At 34.3% G+C, this 23,752-nt stretch overlaps 1 protein-coding gene across 15 annotated transcripts in view; it reads left to right on the top strand.

Moving 5' to 3' along the window:
* DMD (dystrophin) overlaps window positions 1-23,752 on the top strand; it is a 2,109,452-nt gene that overhangs the window by 1,093,427 nt on the left and 992,273 nt on the right. For 2 of the 15 annotated variants that reach the window (XM_012756900.3, XM_012756902.3), the window contains exon 1: window positions 8,778-10,182. The exons of 9 other annotated variants lie outside the window; for them this stretch is intronic. The gene's annotated coding sequence lies outside the window, so the exon portion shown is untranslated. 4 more of the 15 variants (XM_012756903.3, XM_012756904.3, XM_012756901.3 and 1 more) reach the window with 4 other exon arrangements.

Below are 23,752 nucleotides of genomic sequence, written 5' to 3'. Positions count from 1 at the left end.
ATTTGATAAAGACTGAAGCATATTTTGTATAGTTTATCTGGGCCTGATAATTTTTGAAAGTTATTTGCAAGATCTGAGTAAGTGGTACTGGCATGTTCATGCATGAGAAAACATCAAGGGAAGACTTAATAGTTCAAGGAGGCAATAAAGTGGAGAGGGACCAATTATTTGCACTAGCTACCAATGGCAGGAAAATAATCAGCTTGAGCCCAGCAGGGAAAATTTAGGTTAAATATTAAGCAACAATTTGTTAGATATTCCAAGTGTTTTCTTAACATCACTTCCATACTTTCCCACTTTCCCTCAGGGAATTTAGATTTTTTTAAAACTGTAATTGGCCAGAGCTTGATTTGATGCCAATCTGTTAAAGTTATTTTAGAGCTTATGGAAACTGCTTAAACTCTTTCAACGAGAAGATCAGTGGTTCCTAACATTTGTTTCAAGAGGGAGAGGAGGATAAGAACCTCATATGGTAGGACTACAATCAAGATATCAGTGTTGGGGGGCCATGAGGAGGTGGGATAAATAGGTGGGATCATTGCCCAGAACTCTAGAGATCAAAACTGCATGTGTTATTCTAGCATTGGGTATCAGCAGTCTCGCTTGGGTGCCTGGGAATCAGGTAAGGCACCTTGTACAGGAATGGGCCAATGGACTAAAAACTCCTCAAGAGAGATGATTCATCAGGGCAGGCCAAGAAATTGTGCCAATGAACAACTATTGTAGGGCTACTCATATTCTCATCATTGGGCCAACAAGGTCTTCAGAGATGGGGCAGGCCCCAGGCTGGAGGTAAGAGCCTACATACTAATGTCAAAAGGATGCTACAGTGGGGAACCCATACGTTTCTTATATAAAAGAGGGAATTTTGTTCCTTTTTAATGAAAACATCCATTAAATGTCTTTTACTAAATATCGATACAAAAATTCCAACCAAAGGAAGAAAATGCAAGGTGAATTGTTTGTAATTTTAAATTTCTCTAATGCTCTTTTCACTGGTGGACAAGGAGGGGCAGAGGAAGAGAGATCCTTTAGCAATCCTGTGAGTTGAGAATGAGAAGGGAATGGGAGAAAGGTGAAAGCAAAATATTAGAGAGAGATGGACTCACAAAACTTAAAGGTGTTCTTGCCAATCCTTATATTCATCTCTTTCTAATATGTGAATCACTGTACTTATTGAGTATTCATTAACCAGACATATATTCAGCACTAACAGTGTACCAGGGGCTATATTGGACTGTTAGGTTACCAAGACATATAAAACATCATTTGTAACTTGACCTATTTTAAAAAACCAGATATAATAGGATGCACTGTTATGGGACTTTAGCTGTGTTCTGAACACTTATCTGCTTTAATCCTCAAAACAATCCTGGAAGGTACTCTCAATGATTATCTCCAAGTTACAGATAAGGAAACTGAGGCTTCAAGAGGTTAAGAAACTGGGCCAAGATCACAAAGGTAGTGTCAGAGTGAGAGTTTGATTCCACATTGTATCAGACTTCAAAACCCACACTTCCATCCATAAATAATATTGCATTTCTCATGTAAATACACTGTTATATGCTATGTGACTCTAAGCACTTGAACTTCTACTCACAGCATGCAGAGTCAGACCAGCATTATATCATATTTCAGCTCATTTATAGGTGAAATATTATTTTGTGGGCCAATCTATGAAATCTAACCACATTGACTTCCTCTGGTTGCAAACAGTTTTGACTCCAGGGGACAGGGTATGGCTGAATGCACATGTATGGGTGAAGTGAACCCAGTGAGAAAGGTTAGAGAGCATCTAGCAGATCATTAAACAGCTGCCTTTCAAATGTGCAAAACACAACCGATTTGTAATCTGGGGACTATCTGTATTGATTCTTCCCAGGAAAGTTACTTATTTTTATACATGTGTGGTGTATTATATCCATAATACAGTTTTACATGGTAACACTCAAGTGCATTATAAAAAAAAAAAAAGCAGCTGCTAATGTGTGATTTGTTTTTCTTTGCATCACAGAAGCAGCAAGAACGTTTTCTTTCTCTTTCCCAGTTTTTTTTTTTTTTTAATACTATCGAGTGTGAGTAATTTTGTCAGACCAAGTTTTGCCATTAAACTAATCTGCATGACTGTCCCTTCTGGTAGCTTTACCTGTTTATTCGTTTATTCATTCATCAAATATTTATTGTCTGCTCTGTGCCATGTACTAACTTAGGTACAGGGATAACAAAAAGGAGACAAAGTTCCTATTTAAGGAGCTCATATACTAATAAGTTTAAAAAGTGTGAAATAAATAAATAGGTAGTATTTGAAATGAAAATGTTAAGAAGAAAGCAAAAGTAAGCTATAGGGCATAGTGAACAGCTGACAGGAAATTGATGTTTTATATGTGGCAATCTGGGAAGACCTCTATAAGGTGACATTTGAACAGAAATCTCAACAAACTGAGGGAAGTAACTATTTACGTATTTGAGAAAGGAGCATTCCAGGTAGAAAAATAGCAGCTGCAAAGTTTTGAGGAATGGAATGTATGTTCAATATATTTAAAACTTTTTATTTTTAAATAATTATAGACTCACAGGAAGTTGCAAAAAATAGTTCAGAAAGATAAGGAATACCTTTCACCCAGCTTTGCCTAATGACTATATCTTATATAACTATATATAATATCAAAACTGAGATATTGATATTGGTATATTCTACAGGCCATATTCAGAACCCACAAATTTTTACATGCATTCATTTATGTATGTACTTCTATGCAATTTTATGCCATGTATAAAGTCATGTAATGACTACCACTATCATGATACAGAATGGTTCTATCATTACAAAAGAACTATCTCAAGTTACCTCTTTATAGTCACACCCATCTCATCCCCATACCAAATACCTGACAACCACTAATCTGTTCTCTATCTCTATGATTTTATCATTTCAAGAATTTTGTATAAATTGACTCATTATTTGGGGAAAGAAGTGAGATGAATTGACTCAGGCGTTAGTAGATCACTCTAACCACCAAGTGAACAGATAGTAGAGTAGCTAATAAAGAAGCAGAGGGGTCATTGCAATAATTCAAGTGAGAAATGATGTTGGTGCTAAACCAGATGCTTTCAGTGGAGGCAATGAGAAGTGGATGAATTCTGGATATCTTTATAAGGTAGCACTACCAACTGTGCTGATTAATGGGGTGTAGGATGTGAAAGAAAGAGAAAAGTACAGGATGACTCCAAGGTGGATAGGGTGAATAAAATGGAGAAATGGTGGAAGGATCAGGTTAGATGGTAGAGTGGTAGAGGTGAAAGCAAGAGTTTAGTTTAAGGCTTGTTAGGTTTGAAAGCTTATTAAACATCCCAGTAAAGTTATAAAAAGTGCAGTTGGAATTAAGTCTGGGATTCAGGGAAGACGTTTGGATTGGAGATATACATTTGAGAATCATCTATGTGGAGACACCATTCAAAGTCATGTCTTCTTGGAACACATAGCTATTCAGGCAGGGTCTTCATGAAAATGCCTGTTGCTTCAAATTCATGGCAGTCTTTAAAATGATTTGTTAATGTAGTACAAAAGGTGCCACTTTGTGCTGTTTCTGGTGACTCATCTTCATTGATCAGTATGGAAAAGACATGTGTCTGAAAGTCTCTGAGAGTTTTCCACACAACGAGAGCAACAAGGATATGCCATTCTTCCTCCATGTTCATGGTTGTAGAGGATCTTGAGTGTTTCATGGCACAGTATCCTGGGCACACTCCAGCACTTCCATATGGGAGACTGAAGAATGTCACTGATTGACTCTGAGGAATGACTCCTACTGAGAGGACAGAGACAATGGGGATACAAACTTTCATCTTGAATTGTAGCTCTCCTTCATTTCCCATCTGTCTTCACCTTTTTATCCCTTCCTTTTTGAAGCCTCTCATTCACTAGGTTACAATCCGGCAAGTTATTTCATCTCACTTAGCCTCAGTCCCCTCATCTGTAGAATGGATGGTTTGATGATATCTTCAGCCCTAACTAACATTTAATGGTTCTGAAAATTGGGGTCTACTGTTTTCTTGGATTTCAGGCATCTCAAGCAAGTCCTCCTTTTGGAGAGGTCTTTCTTTCACAAACTTCAGAAAATATAATACACATCCTCTTCACTCAGGGTTTATTCTTTATAATTGGCTTCCCAATTCAGTTAACTCATTTGTTTAAAAATGTCAGTGGCTATTGTGACTTAGGTAAATTTGTATTTTACAGGGGTTTTTAGTAACCAAGAAGTGAGTGGGGAAATAAACTATTGATAATATTTATTGAAGTCTATTAAGTGCCAAGTACTGAATACATTTTATTGTATTTAATCTTTTTTTATTTTTTTACTTTTTTATTTTTTTGAGACAGAGTCTTGCTCTGTCACCTGGGCTAGAGTGCCATGGTGTCAGCCTTGCTCACAGCAACCTCAAGCTCCTGGGCTCAAGTGATGCTCCTGCCTCAGCTTCAAGAGTAGTTTGGACTACAAGCTCATGCCACCACGCCCAGCTAATTTTTCTACTTTTAGTAGAAAATTTTTGCTACTTGCTACTTTGCTACTTTCACTCTTGCTCAGGCTGGTCTCAAACTCCTGACCTCAAGCTATTCTCCCGCCTCAGCTTCCCAGAGTGCTAGGATTACAGGCATGAGCCACCGTGCTCTGCCAATTTTATATTTAATATTCAAAACAATTCTACAAGATAGATATTATTATCATTGCTGTTATGTGAAAGAAAGAAATGAGTGTAAAAGAAACTCACAATCACGTACAAAGTTCCCCAGTTGATGAGTATTGTAGGCAGTATTTGAACCTTTATCTGGTTGCCTCTGGAGCCACAGTTTTCCCACAACAGCATCTTATCATCCAGAATGAGTAATGTGGAAATCATAAACACATGCCTGTGGTAGGAGTCATATGTCAGAAAGAAGGCTGAACATTACATCCTAGTCCCACTCCATTGCAAGGGCCTCTTAGGGAGGCCCTCTTGAATCTCTGTTCCTTCAAAGAATCTTCCAGATGTCCATGTCTAGGGCCCCCTAGCCCCAAAACTTTATGAAGCTATGAGAACACCATTAAGGGTTTTAGATTCAAACTCAGTTATTTGAGAGTCGCACTTCTGAACTAAATTCAATGTTTCTACAGCTACAAAGGAACTAAGTCAGAAACATGGTGGCTTTATATTTATCCATAGTGGTTACACTTCCATATAATGATTCTAACGTGGTACATCACAGGCAGTCAGTCAAAGCAACCCAGAATAGCTAAAGTAAATCTGAAAGCCCATTGCCCACTGTCTTTTACTATGTTTGCATATAGGAAGCAAGAATAACACATGCATGAAATAGGCTAACTTTCCAGAGCTGCTCACACAAAGTCCATGAGAGTTCCAATAACATGTTGACTATTATTAAAAAGACAGAGACTCTGCATACTTAGAATTTATTGTTTTCCTTTTCATTCACCAAAGGACAATCCTCTGCATAAGTTAGCAAAAAATGGTACTGATCTTATCATCTCTAATATTAAAGTTTGGATTTGCAAACTCTACTTCTCATATTGTTCATTTAAGAAACCAATATTGATTGGTATCTTGTACTACAACTTGTACTGTGGGTCAAGTTCCAATACAGCAAATATCCTTGCAATAAAAATTCTATAAAACAATATCAACAAAACCTTTCATGTTTGAGCCAACAGCCTGATAGTGTTAAGCAATTCTGAGTACAGTGTGCTAGGACATTCTCAACAATTATTTGTCCTGGCCAACAAAGGTTGACTACATTAAAAACATAGCCATCAGTGTAGGATTGCTTCTAAATCAAGCTTTTGGAGAAGTCAAATCAGAGTTGGCATGCAGTAAATGTTTGTTGAATGAACACTGAATAGGGAGCTTCATCTAATCCACTCTAAATAGTGCTGAATTCACAGTTCCTAGGTCAATGCCTGGCACATATATCCTGAAGGAATGAATGGACACAGAGTAATTTTTTTTCAGAAATGCAAATTCAATCATGTCACTTTTCTGCTTAAAATCCTTCAATAGATTCTCAGAGCCCCCAGAATATTATTTTGAGCAGTGCTTCTCAAACTTTGATGTACATTAAAATCACTGGGGAGCCTATTAATGAGCTGATTTTGATTCAGTAGGTCTAGGGTGTAGCCTGAGATTCTGCATTTCTAGCAAGTGCCCAGGGTTATGGTAATAATGCTGGCCTATAGAGCACAGTTTGAGTAGCAATACAATAAAGTTACTTAACTTGACAGGAAAGACTTGTTCTTTCATGATTGGATCCCAAGTTTCTTTCCCACTATTCCCAGAAACTGGGTTTTTCCACAAATTTGTGTTTCTCCCTGAAAATGCCATGATCTTGCATTGTCTGTCTGGATGCTAGATTTCCCCTAATTTTGGACCTCCTTCAAGTCTTAGTTCAGGCATCACATCCATCAAAAGATTTCCCATTATTTCCCATTCTCCCTTAGTCTGTGTTAATGTCTCTCTCATGTGCTTCCAGTGTAGTAAGGGGACATAAAGCTGTCACATACTTTATCATAGTCAGTGGTGGCACCAGTGATGCCATCAGAATGCCTGGGTGAGTAAAGAAGAGGGGGATAGGGGATTTCTTGTAAAACTAAGTTTTCAGAGAAAAACATACTGATTATAATTAAATTGGATTTTTATTTATGATGACCAATACGGGGGCTAGAGTCTCTTAATCTACCCCTTGACACCACTGCTTATCTCCTTGTAACATGCTTTGGATTCACATGTCTATCTTTTATATATGTGTAATCTTGGGTCTCTAAACATCACCAACATAGTCTATGATAAGACAGGGGTGAGTTTATTGCTTACTAAGGTAAGGAAGACTACCACCTGGACAGAGCTTTGGTAGTGTTTCACAAGGGGAAAGGATGAGGTAGGATTTTACTGAGAATCTGAAGTTTGATTTAAGATGGGTCTTTCAGTATAGGACCACAATCAGGATTGAGTAAAGATCATGATATTACAACTTAGATTTGGTTAAAATAGCAGAGCAAAGATTTTGAGCAAGAGGCTTAGGGGGCGTTAGGGTGTGAACTCTATATTGACGTTTTCTGTTGAAGAGTTGATGGGACTTTGAGGAAGTCACTGTAATGAACAGTCAAGTCATTTGCCTGGGCAAGAGTCTTCTGGAATAAGAAAGTTATGCTAACTAAGACAATGCAAAGGTAAATCATGTTAACATAGTCAGTAAAATAGGGATAGGTAGCAATGGTCATCCATGCCCAAGCTGTTTGTGGTGGTAAATGATTTTCATTTTCTCATACATTGAAAGCTTCCCTAGGAGAAGACATTATCTTTATAAACTGTAAAATCCCTATGATGTACATAACACCTGCCATAAAATAAGTATCCAGTAATTGTTGGTTGAGTACATGTTAAAGAGAAACATGCACTAAATAAAAATGGTAACAGGGCACAAACTCCCTATCACTTAGAAAAATAACAGTGTTTTCCACTGATATTTGCTACTCAATGTGGGATCCTGAGAGTAGTAGTACCACTTGGGAGCTCATTGGAAATGCAGCATCTCAGGCACCATTCTGGACTAGCGAATTAGACTCTGCATTTTTAAGAATATCCCCAGGTGATTTGTATTGGATTCCCTTTTTGTTTGTTTATTTTTTGGTGTTTTGTTTATTTGTTTTTAAGATGGGATCTCCCTATATTGCCTGGTTGGTCTCAAACTCTTAGACTCAAATCCCAAGTAGCCAGGACTATAGGTACATACCACTGCAACCAGCTTGTATTGCATTAAATTTTAATGAGTATTGCTTTAATATCCATTCAATTTTAACCTTCTGATGAGGTATCGTTAGTTGCATTTGCAGATGCGTAAGTTGAAGCCAGAAAACGTAAATGTCTTATACAAGTTTAAACAGCTTGTAGGTAGCTGAATAAAGACCCTCTTAAATCTTTTGGCTCCACCGCACTCAACTCAGCTACTGCCTTACAATGGGATGCAATATAGTAATCCAAGAAGGATAAATACGCTAAAAAATTAAATAATGATATACACTTTGGAAAGTACATTTCCTTTCAATTCTAATTTCCCTTTCCTTTCAAATTTTCTGATGCATAAAAATATGAACAGCAGGTCTGAGCAATGTTTAGGTGCTCTGCTTTGATCCTTTTGCTATTCAAGATGTTTGATTTGCATTCTGCCCAGGAGTCTCTGATAACCGCCATGATGCAGACCATACCATTAGTCAAGAAAGGGCTGATCCGCCTTCATCTGAGAGCTGGCTGGCTATGAGCTACTCAAAGGGAAAGGATGTCTATTTACAAATTATTTTGATCATTTATAAATAAAAGGCCCCCATTCTTTGTTCAATTGTAAAATCCTATAGTTAGGGAGTCAGGAAAAAGTTCAAAACTACATACATTTGCATCTGCCAAGCTGGATAATGATTACAGTTTCAGCATTACAAAGATGGTGCTGAAATAGTATCTAAAGTATCAGGCTCTATCAAATTTAATATATCCATAAGGTAACTTCAAATTATATTTTGGAGAAGAAAAGTAGATTGAAAAAATAGACAACCCAAGTAGCAACTCCTGTAAAATTGTATGTCCATAATAGTAATCTTGAAGATAGAAATTTGTTTGTTTCTCCTTCATTTATCAGTTTTCTCATCATTTGACAAATACTTATTGAACACCTCTTAAGGGTGTATATATATATATATATATATATATATATATATATATATATATAGTGAGGCTGCAGGTGTCGGTAGGTCTTCCTGAGGATATGAATAAAGTTGGTGTTCAGAACTGGGAAATGTGTGTATATAAGCTAAGGTTTCCTTGAGAGACTGTTTAGAGGTGGAATAATAGGCAGTAAAGAACACACTAGTCAGTTGTGGTACATAAATACTTAAGCACCACTTAGTTATTAACTTCCTGGTTTGGTTTTGGGTACATTTAGTCACTCTGTTTATTAAGCAAGTGTATTGTAATCTATAGATATTGTCATAAACAGCACAATAAAGCCTACCACATCAGGGATGTCATCTATCAAATTAGATGTGTCCCTCAGCTGTCCCAATGTGCACACACCTGTGCCTATAGCCAGGTGCTTGCTGGAGGTTGCTTCCAGGTGTGTGTCTGTGGGAAGCCCTTGTGATGCAGGGCACTTGGGAACATTTTCCTCTAGTTTCAGGAATTAATCTGCGGGCTCCTTGCCAGCTCGCATTTTGTTTTAGAAAAGTAACATGGTAAAGATCGTGCTTTTGAATTTAGGATTATTGGGAAGTTGTTATAGAAGAAATAAAACTTCCTTGAGGAATGGAAGTCTTTTATTCAATCCAGGTTTAATGTAAGGTTTTGATGAAAGCTCCAGAAGGTTAATGGTTAATAAGTATATATATGCTATGTATAGCTGATTATAAATACATATCAATGAGTTAATATAAAGTCTGCTATTCATTCAATATCAATGAGTTAAAATAAAGTCCGCTATTCATTCACTGAGGAATGGACCATTATAATGAACTGTTATTATATTAGGAATTGTTGGCACAATAAAAAATGCATATTGTTTTCAACGAACTCTCTAAATGTTGTATCAATGAGTTTACTTACATTATTTTTACTTTTATTATAGTAGGTAAATAATTTAGCAAACTATAATTTGAACCTGATATGAATTCGACTTTCAAAATTCAGCCAAATATTTATCAAGTGCTAACTGTGTTCTAGATGCTGGGGCTGCGATTTCAAAAGATACCATTAAGGTCTCTCATAGAGCTCACGATGAATGATCTTCCTTAAAGTATCAGGTCTCTAGTTTGCCACAGTGTTTTAAAAACTGTTAAGGGAAGGAAAGGGGCCTGTCATCGTATAGACAAATATGCTCTTAAGTGCTTCCAGAAACAACCTCCATTGGGTAATGCAAGCTGTGCGTGGAGTGAAATTGAGTCCAATCCATGATCCAGCAGAGCTTCAGCCCAGGATTTCTTTAGAGCCTTTGCTACACACAAAGTTGGCTGATGTGCCATTCAGCATCCCAGCAGCTCTTTCTCTTCACACTAGCAATGGCAAAGCTTTGTGCGGAGGCATTGCTGGCTGCTTTCAACTAAAACCATCCGTGGGGACCGTAAGAGGTTTTTTGCACACCTTATTAAGGTAGGCAAGTGTATCTGAGCGTGTGTGTGCCTAAAAGCCGGAAGACATCTGTTGAGAGGAAAGTGCTCTTTCGTGGGTCTGGCAGCCTCTATGTAAGTCTTCTATTCTGATGCAGGAGCGTGTGAGCGGTGGGTGGGAGGAGATGCTTTGGTACTTGGAATGCTGAGGTCCGGATTAAGTGATATTGCAATAGCTAGTTAGAGGCAGAATAAAGGGCTGGGGATCAAAGCAGTCAAAAAATGCATCCTTCCATTGTTTCTCTCAAGTTAAACCATATCACTCTAGGGGAAATTAAAAAAAAAAAAAAAGCAGTAAGGGCAAGTAGCCCAAATCTGTGAGGTCTTTGAGTCTTTCTGGGCATCCGGCTTTTGAAGTCTCCTCACAGCCGATTTGTTTGGTTCCTCTGGAGGGGGCAATTCATATCCACTTCCCTCTTCTGGAGCATTTCTTTCTTCTTCTATACTCCATCGGGGAACAATAGAGTTTAACAGTAACAGGCAATTGTTTTTTCTCAAAGCCTGTGCCCTCTTCTGCGGTTTAAAGGTGTTTTTAAGAGACTCCTGCTAGGGCAATCTTGGTGCCTGTGTGTTAAGGCGGCAATTAACTTTTAGTATCACTGCTTACATTAAATTTTCTCTCTTTCTGCTTTACTAAAGCAGTCATTAAAATTCAGTGTGAGTAGCATGAAACTTTATCATAAAAGCCTGCTTTGCTTAGAGCACCTAGTTTTTTTTATTTAAAAGCAGCTTTTTCAATTTTTATGTACATTGCTGCCTTCCTTAGAATATCAAATTTCTTTGTGCCCCAACATTAAGAAACGCCAGATTGAACCTCTATGTTGTGTTTTATCTGAGGAAAAAAATACTATTGTCAAAAGTTTGATTCGTTCAAGTTTTAAGATGAAAATTTCTTTTTAACAAGTTATTTGAGTTGAATACTATGACATATACTATGACTATACCTCTTTTTCATGTAATTTTGGAATTAACATATAGTTAGATAACGAAATAGAATTATTTATCTTTTATTTATATTTGCAAAAGTTATTAAGTAAGCCTTTACTTTCAGTAACAGTTTAGAAAAGATAGCTAGCCAAATCAAGTAACTGGACTTAGAAGATACCTTTACACTTGTAAATTTTACCTTTGTACACTTGGGGTGTGATTTAATCATTGCAAAGGCCTCTGTCTTGAAGTAAATACATTATTTATAATGTATGCTGTGTTTTAATAGAGTAGAAACAGTTATGCGTTCTTTGTTGTACATTTGAATGTTGTAAATTTTTTTGCTATATTTATAACCTCTTTTTTCTTTCATGAGCTTTACTTTGGAAATGAGGCATGCTCAATAATAGGTTGACATTCAGCTTCTATGTTTTAAATTTAAATGCTGTCAATATTGTTATCACATCTGGAATGTGTGGAGAGAAAAGATACCAAGTTTTATTATTTAGATTAAATTGTGGAATTCCAGATTGATATTTTCCAATGCATTTTCATTATAGTTTCTGCCATGGAGGCAGCGTGAGGGCTTTCAGGAAGATGGAGTGGTGTAATTACCAGGTGCACACGTTCATTAATCCTTCCTGGCTAGAGAAAGCTTCAAGTTCTTCTCCAGTGGCCCATTCGTAAAGCTATAAATATCTAAATTGTGTCAGCCAAGAAGTCACACAGAATGGTGGCACTTTTTGAGTTCAATTTCATGCACTGTTGCTTTGGTCTTGTGAGGAAAGCTCCGAATTCCTTAGGATAGTCTTGCTTATAAAGTTCTGAAAACAAAATATCAAATCATTAAGGATGTAATTTAAAATGCACGGTCTTCTTTCACAAACTAGAGGATTGCAGTGATGTGGATCATAAAATATTTTAGCTCCCTTTCTTTAGAACTCTTCTTTTTATTTTGTATGATCAAGATTGTAGATAAGATTTTGGTGACTTTTAAAAATATTTACGGCTTATGGTCCATCAATCTTTGCGCTACTTCAAACGTGTGTACCCCTGTATATTATCTGCAGTAGTGGAATGTTTGCATTGCATGTGGAAAGAATATAAGATTTGGTCAAAAACAGTATTTAAAAGTGTTCCTTAAGAGTGCTTTTATAATAATCAAATATTCCTTAATTCAAATAATTCTAAAGAGTTATTTTCTATGTACAAACTTGAAAAATAGAAATATAAACAAATATTGAGATATAAATAAAAAGTATAGCAATACACTTCAATAATAACTTTCTTTTTATAAATCCCTTGCTCTCAACTGAAATAACTAAAACTAATGGAGACATCGGCAAGGAATCTGTTGTTTCTTCAATTACATCTAAGGAACTCATCTGATAAGAACCTGAGAGTGAATGTAACTTTCTTCATTAGAAAGATGGACACACACACACACACACACACACACACACATTTTAAAACTTGTGATATTGTTTTCTTTATATTCTCTGGAGTAAAGGAGAGCTAGCACATATTCAAAGTGAGTGTACAAAGTATATTTATATTTTAATGTTTTACTTAAACTTTAAAGGGTCCAAAAATTTAATTAAAATTGTATTCTAATTCTTTCCTAGGTTTGAATGTGCCAGAGTCATTGGAAATTCTTAAGACATTTATTTAAGATTTCATCCAGAATATTTAAAACTACATTCTTTTTTTTTTACGCTTGAAGCTCAGACTTGTGGGGGAGGTGGGGCAAGGGCATTATACACAACCTTAAAATTTGTACCCCCATAATATGCTGAAATAAAAAAAAACCATAATCATAAAAATACATTCTTTTCCCCTTGATCTTACAATCAAGGAGAAAATATGGGACAATCTATGGATTTTTCTACTTTTAAAATTACAGTAGTTTAATATGATCTTAAAACAAATGTCCAAGGGCAACTTTTATTCCCTGGAGACTATGATAATCATATATTTATTATCAATAAAAGAAAGGGCGGAGCATACTTCTGTTTGAAGTTGAGTCTAAAAATGTGTGTATGTGTGTATGTTATTTTAAAAGATAAGCAAAGAAACAAATATAGGATCCAGGAACATTAGTGGTGTGGCTTTTACTTTATGAAAATCTAGTGAATCCCCTGAGCATCTCTTATCTCAAGGTACCGTAGGAGCTGTCCAGCACCATGATCCCAGGAAAGATCATTATATTCACATGAAGGACAAAGCCTGTTAGTGAAGGCCATGTCGTTTTTAAAAGACTAGTTACAGATTTTGCAACATATGAACATAATAAATTTACACAATCTCCCTGTATTTAAAACATCAATTTCTAACAGTTAACTATTTTCAAATTGACCATATTTGCTACCTTGAAGAATATTGTAATATGCCTATATGTGGTATGCATCCTAAAATAAAACTTTGATGAAAATATGGAGGGAATGCTCCTTTCTTCTGTGAAATAAGTGAAAATAATTTAACAATTTGAATTTAATATAGTATTACCATTTTGTGTTGCTGTATATGTGCACATATGACCATATACATAAGAGCATATATGCTTACAGGCCAGTACTGTTTAAACATCTATCTGTTTGCATATATTGAAAAATAAACATATCCTCCAGGATATAAAGAAGCAATTATTAGACACTGTGTCAGTGCAGAAATAACAGCCACCTTTTTAAGATGGTAGAGAAAATTAATTAATTACACACAATTTCTAACCTCAAGAAATTTTCTTGCTGGAGACTAGGAATACTGGGGTTCTCATGATAATGAAGATTTGATGGGGCCCTAATAAAATAGATAAGGACTAGTAAAACCATAGTAGCTAATAACAACAACAACAAAATAAACCTTTGTGCCAGTACCCAGGCTAATGGTTTTTGTACACATTACCCTATTTTATCCTCACAACACCTTTCTGTGTTATTTTTATTCTCAAATGAAGTAGCAAGTTCTCTGTAGGTGATGCTGTTGGTGATCCACTCACATTCCTTCATAGCAATTTAACATTTTCCCTGATGTGCTTTCACTCCCATCAGCTAGCTCCTGCATCTCTTTGTGGAGGGTAGCCTTCAGACTGCCAGAGCCTACTTGATCTGTGCAAAGGGAGAGATGGATCTGTCTTGGAATTTACATCCCTGTGTGTGGGAAGCCCTTTGTCAATGACTGCAGGTTGTGGAGACAAATACTTGAGCTCCCTCCCCAGGCCAATTGAGAAATCCAGATGTGTGAACTACACTGCCACCCTGGACTTTCTATGCTATACACATTTTTGGCCACTTTCCCTTTCCAATCTTACTTTTCTACTCCCTTACTATTATTCCCTGGAAACGTGTCTCATTATATCATTTTTGCGTGAAGTCTCACCTCAGAATCTCACTTTAGGGACCCTAAACTAAGATATTATCTAACAGGAAAACTTTGTTGGTAAAAAATGTCTAAGTTCTCTCAGTAAATGGCCAATATAAAACCAAGCCAAGTTTTTCTGGGTCTAAATACTTTATTTTTATTGGTGGAGAATATTGTAACTCATTATTCAACCTTTAGTCAACAAACACCTATTACATGCATGCTTTATGGCATATTATATGAAGAATGTGATAAGCATATTATAATTAATGAATATTTTATATTTGTACACCTGAAATTCTATTGACTTATCTGGGCCACAGTTCCTTCATATGTAAAGTGGGCACATTAATGCTACCTACCTCATAGAGTAAGTGTCAGTACTAATGAAATGATTCATGTAAACTGCTGAGAATCACAATTGGCAATTACTCATGCTCACTAAATATTAGCTGTTTGTATTATTATTGATTTTGGGGTGTCTAATATCCTGTGCAAAGAATAAGAGGTATTGGTATAGGCATTGAAATTTGGAACATAGGAGAAAATGTTAATTAACTGGTTCCCTGCTAGATGCCTCTAACTGCTAGCTCTGTGTATCCTTTTAGCCTTGGCTCCTCATGAGAAAACCATAGAGACATTTCTGCTTAACTTAGAAGATCAATTTGACAAAAATGAATGACATTTTTGAAAAATATATTCAGCCGTAGCTGCCTTTTGCTAATTTCATATTTTGTATTTCTTAGTAAGAATTAAGCACATATTTTTTTTTTAAAAAAAAGTGGTATAAAATAGAATGTATATCAATTTGCCACTTCATTATTGTAACCACATCAAAGTATTTAGTGTGAAGACAGTAGCCAAGTGAGCTCCTCTTCTTGTAATGCTCAGAAACTATTTTAGCAGTGGTAAAATTGCTGCAATTTGTATTCATCAAATTGCATGATTTGACTTATTTTAGAAAAGTTATTAACTTCTGAAGAGAATGTTTCAGAAGCATTCAAATGAGTACAAGTTATCACCAGTAGTACACATGAAGTTCATTTAAAAATATACTGCTAGAAACTATACTTAGTTAGCTATAGTATTTCTAAAAGGATTAATTCCTATTTAATTTTGTTAGAATTTATTTATGAATGTCTATGGCCTGCCAGTATAAAGGAGAATTATCACATTATCTTTTACAATAATCTTTATTTTAATCAAAGGGGATATATTCTTGGACAAACAAAATAGAACATAGCACCTCATTCTGTTTTTTTTGTACATTACTTCCCAAGTCAGCTCTGAACTGGGATAAGTAAAATCTTACATTTCTTTATTTCTCACAAGTTTATTGAAGGTGATATGAACAATTTTAAGACATTACCAACTAATAAAATAACTAATTTAAAATTAACTTTCAAAATATCTTAACAAGTCTTGTCCTAAGTTTCAAATTCATTCAAAAATGTTTTTTTATTATTAATAAAGTAATATTATCTGATAGGACAGTAATATCTAACATAAATTGATATTCTTAGCCTTATAAATAGGGAGGTAGATACCACAATTACTTCCATATCAAAAATGAAGAAGTAGAGGTACAAATACATTAAGTAACCTTTTTGAGTTTATACAGTTAGAAAATGGTAAAATGGGAATGCAAACCCAGACAGTAAGACTATAGGACGACCTTTCTTATCAGTATGCTAATGTAAAAATCTAAGCATACTAGAAAATCTAAGTGCTAGTTTGAAACCATAATTTTTGTGTATATTAATAAGTTTTTGGCCTTTTTGCTATGCTGACATACATATATGCCACATACACATATACACACTCTCAAAAAATCCTATTCACTACTTTTCTTGTTAACTTTACAATGTACCTTTTACAGCTGTATTATTTTATATTTCATTTTATATTTTTTGTAAAATCCATGTGTTTGTCAAATATCAACTTTTTAAATATCCATTTAAATAAGAATATGAGATGATGCTTGTTTATATAAATATATGACTAAAAAATCAAATATTTTAAGTGTTTACCCAAAGTGATATGTGGATCAGTAAAGTGTATAATTGTTTGCTGCATATTTATATATAATAAAGGTGAGGTCTATAATAGAATGAGAATGAAATACAGCAATATTGAGTGATGTATTTTCAAGCAACCATTTTGTTTTTATTAGCTGTGTTGCCTGAGATAAATCATTAACCTGGTATTCCAAACATCAAAAGAAGTATTACTTAGGATCTGGCATAAAATAATACCAAGCTAAGTGTGGGGGTGGGTAGAGCTTGGTGGAATATAGATGACACAACATTGGCCCATGAGTTGATAATTACTGGAGCTGGGTGGTGGGTATATGAAAATTTATTATACCATGCTGTCTACTTTTGTATATGACTACAAATTTACATAGTAAAAAGCTCAGAAATAAGGGCAACTATTCTTGACTTACATCTTAGAATTTATGGAAAAATCAAATTATTATTTTTAAACTCTAAACACTTTATCAGTATAAAATATTATTTTTTGAAAATAGCATATCTTAACTTTTATAATCCACATAACATGAGTTTAATGAACTGTGTTACACGGAGGAAACATAAGTTGCACATAGTGAGCAAAAGAAGGTAATCATCACACACTTGATCTACCAACCTTCACTGTCAGTCTACCTCCAATTTGCTAAGTTTACTGTATCAGTTCTCCTACATAAAAATAAGCTAGATGTGTGTGTCCAGTTCTGATAATATAATGGAATGGAAAGACCATGTGCTATAGAGCTAGATAGATGAGGATGATAATCATGATGATGATAATAATAATGCTAGTAGCAATACTACTAACAATGATGGCAGCTACTTTATATTGAGTTATATTGTGCCAGGCACTCTGCTCATCACTTTCACGTATTGTCTCATTTAATCTTCACAACAACCCTATGAGGTTTAGGTACCACTATGATGAAGCCAACAGAAGTTATGCAAATATGTATTGGAGCTAGAATAGACCCTGTGCTGTCATTAGTTCTGGTTTTATTCTTGCCTTTGCAAATTACCAGCTCTAAGACCATGGGAACTTCTTTAAGTTTTGGTATTCTCATCTGTAAAATGGGGCTAGCAATAAAGGCATTAAAGGATTATTTTCATGATTATATGTTTTATAGTATGTAAAACATCTATACTAGATAAATAGAGGGTGTTCAATAAATGGTAACTCTAATTATTGAGCTATATATAATTTATGATTTTTAAAAAACTGCATAGAAATATCTAACAGATTGTTAAAGAGCCACATAACACCTGCAGTGAAAAATAATTAACACTTACTGAATTCTTACTATATTCCAGGCTTAACTAATTTAATGTTCACAGCAATCCCACAATGTGGAAACTATTAGTATCCTGTTTTATATATGATAAAACTGAAGCAAGGGAAGTTAAATAATGTGCCAAAGATAATATATTATCTATTCATATCCATCCATCTAGCTATCTATCTATCTGTCCATCCTTCGATCCATCCATCCAGTTACCTCTCTCTCTCTCTCTCCCTGCTTCCCTCCCTCTCTCCTATCCCTTTTCCTTTTCATTTTCCTTTCTTTCTTTCACTCTCCCATTCTCTCTCACTATCCATCTATTCTGTCTTTCTATCAATCCATCTGCTTATAGATTTTAACAACACTAATATATTTTATGAGTTATAGGACTGAAAAATATTTTACGTTAATTTTCTGATAACAAAAATCTACAAGGAGAATAAAAAAGCAACAAACCCAGGTTTATGCACATGTGGAAGGAATTTCCTAAACAATACAAGTATACAGTATAATATAGTAAGATGGCAGCCTTTTAAAACTTACAAAGCAATTTCATGTATATTATTTCACTTGAATCTTAACAGAATCTATAAGGTTAATATTTTTATTTTTTCCATTTTGCAGGTTAAATTTAATATTGTTTCCAATAAAAAATAAGTGTAGTATTGTTAATAAATACTCTGATATATTTATTTTATAACTATACTAATAAGTGTGATTATAAAATACATCAATTAGTAAAATAAAAATTTATAGCAATTAGTAAAATAAAAAAGGAAATACTGCTTATGATGCTCATATTAAATTATAATCATACCATTAGAGCATTTAAATTTATGATTTTCAAGAGGCTGTAATATGGTGGCTTCTTCCTATAAACGTGTTTGAATACATTTGAGGCATTATAATTAGAACGTAATCTATATATTATCTAAAATGTAAATGCACATTCACAAAGAGATAATTAAGTAATGAGAAATGGCTATATTTTTCTCTTTGTGTTTTTAACTTACAGGAAATCACTGTTGTTTTGGAAATCAAGAAAATATAATGTTTGAGGTGAACTTATTCTTTCTACTAATGCCAACATGTTTTAACATAGTTCTCTCACAGTGCATCAGAGCAGGAAACTCTTTCAGAGCCATTCTCAGCTGCAAGGAGCATGCTGCGTTAAACTTAAAACACCTTCCCTTTCCAACTCTTTGGGACTGTTTTTTTTCCAAGAGACTTCAAATGCACTAAATTTAGCACCAGTTGGAGGCACACCCAGGCATATTACAGTGAAAGCCTCAATGACTAAATATATTACCACTACTCACAATATTTTTGTGTGCATGTGCCTTATCTATGATGTCTTGCAAATTATGAAAATTGTGTTTTTCACAGTAACAAGTCTACTACCAGCAAAATCCTAACAGCAGCCTATTTTTAAATAACTTACACACATGTGGCATGAGTCTTAATTTATATCCAGTTATAAACCTTTGTCACATTTATGTCTCCATCATGTTGTTTCAGACAGAGAGGGATTTATTTGGTTTTCATTTATGATTATATAATTTTAAAAGAAGATAGATTTTAAAATGTAGATTTTATTTTTGAAATGATAGCATATCCTTGGCTAATCGAACATATAATTTAACATAATAAAAACTAAATATGACTTTTAGCCATGACAATTTTATTTATTATTCTGTTTCCAGTTTTGATTTTACTGAAGATCCTTGTGAGTGAACTCTTTTGGTTTTGCCTGTAAGTTTCTCATAATATGAAATAATAATAGGATGAATGCTGACTTTCAAGTATCATCTGTATATATTGTACATGCTAGTAATATAAACAAATTAGAAGCAACTTTTATTTAAATCGAATTTTAAATTATTTTACCAGAAATGTTACTTTGAGAATGTCTCTATAACAGCCTCTCTATAATAAACATGCTAAGGTTTGGTTTGCCTTTGCTTTTGATACTATTTTAATAGTAAAAGTAATGGGGGATCTATACCATTTTTATTAAAGCATTCAGAGAGAATTAGCCCATACTCTAATAATTTATTTTTTCTATTAAAACCCAAGTGAGAATCTATATGAGTGGAATGGAGAAGAATTCAGCTTTAAAGTTGGCAAATTTGAGATGATTCTATGGCAACAGAACTGTGCTTGAGGGAAATCAGTTGTAGCATCTTCTATAATTGTGTCACCTAGATTTTGCCTTAGGAATTTCTGGATTTCCAGAGAACATTGTGGCCTCAAATGCTGTGTCTTAATAAAGAATAAAAGTAGATTAAAAGAATTATTTGCCTACAGTTTGTGGGAGATAGGCAAGTCTTAAGAGTTTATTAGGTACCCAGCACTAAAGATATTTCCCTGGGCCTTATAATCACTTTGACAATACAGGGATTGAGTTACATATACATTAATGACCATTTTTTGAATGATCCTCTTTAGTACCTATTAATAGTAGACAGTGAATATATAAGGATTTATTTGTACTTTTAAATATGGTAAGAAACCCTAGCAGCCTACAACATATAACATTAGTTATCATTATTTGAATTGCATGGGTTTAATGTGTGGAATCAATTGCCTGGCTAATAAGTGAGCTTAGCCTCTTGTTCAACACTGCTTGCTCTATGAGAATGAGCTGCACTAGAGAAGTATGTTACAGTGTTATCTGTAGATTTTTCAAAATGACTAGTTAAATAAAATATTCTTATGAACATTTAGGGTAATAAATTTCTGTGAAGGTATATAATTATACAGTTTATTTTACACAGGAAAATATTAATGTGGGGAGGGGAAACTTTAGCTGTGGCATTTAATCATATTCAATAAATTGATATTGAGCTTTTCCAATAATACAGGACTTTGTGTTAGGTGCTGATCATACAACAAAAAATGAATAAGAAATGAACACAACCCTTGATTTCATGGTCTGGTAGACTTACAAAAGTTGTCAAAGTCTAGTGAACAGAAAATAGAAAAGGTATTCCAAACAGTTTGTACAAATTCAGAGGTAGGATGGAGGGTACTCTACCTGGAAAACAATGAGGAGGAAATCATGTGGAGTGAAGGGTGATTTGGGAAATGTCAGATAAAATATCAGGCTTGAATGCTGAGCAAAGACTCAGTAATATACTAGATCCTGTGAACAATAGGTTCTTAAATGGTGATGATAGTGATGATGATAACTATTCTTCATGCCATGTACTTTGCTAGGAGATTAATATGCACTGTATTAAACCAAAAATGATTCACAGATTATATATATATATATATATATATAAATATGATGGAGTTCATAAATTAAGTAATTTTTCCAAGGTCACACAGCAAGAAGTGAGATATCTGAAATTCAGACCCATATCTGTCTAAGTTCAAAGACCATATAGCTATTTCACTTCCTTTTTGCAAAGAAGGATAGGGATGATTCCATATCATCAGGAATGAATCAGATTTTATTTTAACTATAATGCCTTGCATTAATGAAGAAAGAACACTATTCAGTGCATATTCATAACCATTATTTTGTTTAATCTTCCCAACTTTTTTTGTGAATTGGATAGTATAGATAAAATCCCCGAGGGAACTCAGCAAGTTCAAGTAATAGAAGCAAATTTTAAAGCCTTTTATCAAAACCTCTTTTCCTCAGTTAGAAGATGGAAGGGCAGTGAAGGTGGATGAGAGAGGATGGACTATTTCCTTGCAATCTTCTGAGAATATTCAAACAAAAAGAGAGTCAGCAAATCCTTCTTGACGTAGGAAGATTTAATACAGTTTGCAGAGGGTCTCTCTGGAGCAGACATTCTCCTCTGCAATTGTTTTCCTTCTATATAACCTCAGGGCTTTGAGTAGGTGATCTTCTCCAAGGACAGACCTGGCCACATGGTCTCAGGCTGCCTATTTTACTTGCACTATCCTCTAAAATTATTCTATAGCTTAAGCTCCTTCTTTCTCTTCTACATTACACTTATTTTCTGCTTTGTTTATGTCTAAATCTCCAATTATGCTGTAAGCACCATGAAGGAAGTTACCTTGTCAATTTTTACTACAGCATATCCTGTGTGTGTAACAGCTCAAGAAATATTGTGAGCCCTCAATAGTTATTTGTGAAAATAATGCGTGAATTAAGGAAGTCTGACCCACATTCACTGTGTCTTTTATCTCTTTCTTTCTTGCATTGTTATCATCCTGTCATTTTCACAAGAGACCACAAGGCCCATCATTTCTTGTGAATCAGCCAGTGTATTAATTTTTTAATTAAAATTAATGCTTTCTACATGAGTATCTATTAATCATTAGAGAACCTATACAAGATCTTATGTGTGTGTGTGTTTATGTGTGTGTGTATGTGTGTGTGTATTTGGCTCTTTCCTATATTAAATCCTAGATATTTTTTTCCTCATAAATACCATTTAACAAATAGTTTTAAAAATAGGAATAAAATGTTTTAGGAGGCATAAAGAGCAAAGGAAAATAACAATTGCAGTTTAAGTGTGTGCATACTAATTGCCATTGAGTAAAGGGAGCACACTGAGGCCATTCAGAAGAGGAGAATTAACTATTTTTATTCATTTAAAAATATTACATGTTACATAGACAGTGATAGACTTAACAATGAAGTCACCAGAACTCCTATATTCCATGCAGAGGAATATCTCTAAGCTTTTCAACTATAAACTTGTGAAGAATGTAAACCCAATTGGTCTGCAGCTGCAGGTTATAGCTGCTTTGTATGAGCAACATTTCGTGGTAATTTACCTAATTTCCATTTTTCTTTCAATAATCAATATAATTATGAAAAGCATTTGTCTAATACACTTTGATAATAGAAATTATATTAATATAACCTTTTAAAAAGTAGTTGCTTAATGCATTTAGATAACTGAATTTTCTAAGATGATTTTACTGTTGAAATTTAAATTTTATCCAAGTGTTGATGATTTTCATATGCTGCTTTTAAAAATATTTTGTCAGGGATTTATTCCAATGTTGTAATCTTGTGAGAAATTAACAATGCAAATGTGGCTAGACCATTTAAAAATCAATGTGTTATAATTCAGCCCATTTAATCACTTTAGTTAAATATCTTAGGAACAACTCAGTTCCATTTTGAGAGGAGACACAGTTTTCTGGATATGTACCATGGCACCGTATTATTTTACAATATCTTGCATCTTTAAATCTATTTCAAGTTTAGTAGAAACTTAAGATTAGTGACTAAATATTGACAGGTTTATAGAACTTGTGTGTAAACAGATGACAAAAACAAAGGTGGAATAAGTAATTATAGTCTATTATTCACGTACACAGAGAAAATTCATTCACACCTTCTTAAGCCTTGTAAAGAAAATAGACTTCTAGAAACTTGCTAATATAGCAACTTACATTTTCTGTTTCTCATGTAAAAGAAAGGGGAATTTCCTACTAGGAATTAGCTAGATGCTTTCATTTTTTTTCCTCTTTCTTTATTTTTCCGTCACTGTTTCTTAAAAGGTAGGCCAAATTTCTACAGGGTTTTAAAATGTTTTAAGATTTTTTATTGTGAAATATTCATAGACTCACAAGGAGTTGCAAAAAAAGTATACAGATTTCTTGTATCTACATCACCCAACTTTCTCTAGTGATAGCATATTAGATAAATACAGTATATTATCAAACCAAATAAATTGGCATTGGTACAATACAATCAAGTAGACTGCAGACCTTACTTAGATTTTGCTAGTTTTTACATGTACTGTTTTATTGTGAGCCTTTATGTATTATTCTATGACATTAATCACATGTATAGATTCATATAATCTCTACCACTATCAAGATATAGGACTGTTGCATCACCACAAAATAACTTAAATGATGATTTTTATAAGGTAACCACGAATGTGTCAAAGGACATTCCTGTTTTATATAGCAAGTATGTTTTGAGTTATTAAAATTCACTGATGATATCTTTCAGTGT

This window comes from Microcebus murinus, chromosome X, assembly GCF_040939455.1.
Source record: "Microcebus murinus isolate Inina chromosome X, M.murinus_Inina_mat1.0, whole genome shotgun sequence".
Classification (NCBI taxonomy): Eukaryota; Metazoa; Chordata; class Mammalia; order Primates; family Cheirogaleidae; genus Microcebus; species Microcebus murinus.
This window is presented reverse-complemented; position numbering and strand designations above follow the sequence as displayed.